Source organism: Prionailurus viverrinus, chromosome X (genome assembly GCF_022837055.1).
Source record: "Prionailurus viverrinus isolate Anna chromosome X, UM_Priviv_1.0, whole genome shotgun sequence".
NCBI lineage: Eukaryota > Metazoa > Chordata > Mammalia > Carnivora > Felidae > Prionailurus > Prionailurus viverrinus.
Genome location: NC_062579.1, coordinates 67412738 through 67414379, shown reverse-complemented (window position 1 = coordinate 67414379; position 1642 = coordinate 67412738). Strand labels below are relative to the sequence as shown.

Below are 1642 nucleotides of genomic sequence, written 5' to 3'. Positions count from 1 at the left end.
AATGACTACTATCATTACTATTAATAACTAGCATTTAATAAGAATTATTTTGTGTTGGGGTGTTTTACATCTATTAATGCATTTAATATTAACAGTAACCAGAGTTACCATTATCAAATGGGAAAACTGAATTTAATAGAGACTATGTAACTTGCTAAATTTCAAATATCTAGTAAATGGTGGTATCCAGGATTTAACTCTAGGTATTTATAATGTTGAATGTATGAATTTTCATACTAAAATGACTTTTACACAAAAATATTAGAAAGACAAAAGAAAATAACTCACGAAAGAGTTTAGAATTGTAATAGATTTTAAATTTTGGTTCAAAACACTCTCTAGATGTTTATTCACTGCTTTTGTATCCAATGATTCCAACTGAGAAATGATTTATATTTTACAGACCAATGGAAAATACTCTTAATAGTTATTGTGAGTTTATGACCCTGTTCAATATATTATGAACTGAGGAACAGTATTAGAGAAAAAGAAAAGATTTTTATTTTTTATTTTTTTACTATTACAAAAGTTTATTTTAACAAAAAAGCTGAATATGAAAATGCATGCTACCTGTTTTTTATATTGTAGTAAAACAGGTACTATGAAGAGGAGAGATATGTAGAAGCAGTTGGTTTCTTCCAGTGATCACACCCATTGTTTATACTCGTTCAAAGGCTTCTATCATGGTGATACTATTTCCTTGTATTACCAATATTCCAATACTTCTGGGCCACTAGTTGTCATCTCCACACATTCACCTGTCACAAGATTCATAAAGGGATTGAACCCTTGCAATGTTCCTTGGATATGTCTGCCACCATTTAATTTCAATGATAATTTCTTGTCAATAAATGTTTTCAACTCAGGAGGGTGAGCTTGATTCATGGTGTCTATGCTGCAAGATCAAAGATGCCTCCAAAAGGGAGAGAAATTTTTAAAAAGAACTGTTCTTTTAGTGAACAGAAATGTCTGTATTTGTAGAGCCCAGAGTTTGGGCTCTTTAAAGAAATTAGTAGAGGGGTGTCTGGGTGGCTCAGTCAGTTAAGCGTATGAATTAGGCTCAAGTCATCATCTCACAGTTTGTGAGTTTGAGCCCCGCATTGGGCTCTGTGCTGACAGCTCTGAGCTTGGAGCCTGCTTAGCATTCTGTGTCTTCCTCTCTTTCTCCACTGCTCCCCAACCCGTGCTCTGTCTCTCTTTCTCTTAAAAATCAATAACCATTAAAAAAAGAAATTAGTAGAATGACAAAAAAAAATCTGAGACAGGAATGTGGAAATATCCTTTATAGATTAAAAAAATGAATAAGAAACCTTTAAAGACATATCAAACTATTTTTGTCTATCAGTATGTCTTCAACCAAATGTTTCCTGAGGGTCAAGGGTGGGGAACAATTTCAAAACAACAGATAATAACATATTGTTTCCAATTAACATTTCCTCACTCTTGTCTGTATCGTATTTCCACTCTCTAATTCCAAAGTTTAAAACCTAGCAGTTTTACAGATCACTTTCTTCTTTTCTGTCCCTAACTGCAATTTCCACTGACTGTGTGTTTGCTTGTCTTTGAGACATGAACATTTTATTTCTATTTTTGGCACTGAACCCTAAATTGAACTTTTCAATGTAGAAGACACAGTGAATAA

The 1642-nt window shown here is 32.9% G+C and overlaps 1 pseudogene; it reads right to left on the bottom strand.

The window, feature by feature from the left end:
- Positions 1 to 658: 658 nt before the first annotated feature.
- Positions 659 to 885, bottom strand: LOC125157733 (small nuclear ribonucleoprotein G-like; annotated as a pseudogene).
- Positions 886 to 1642: the final 757 nt, after the last annotated feature.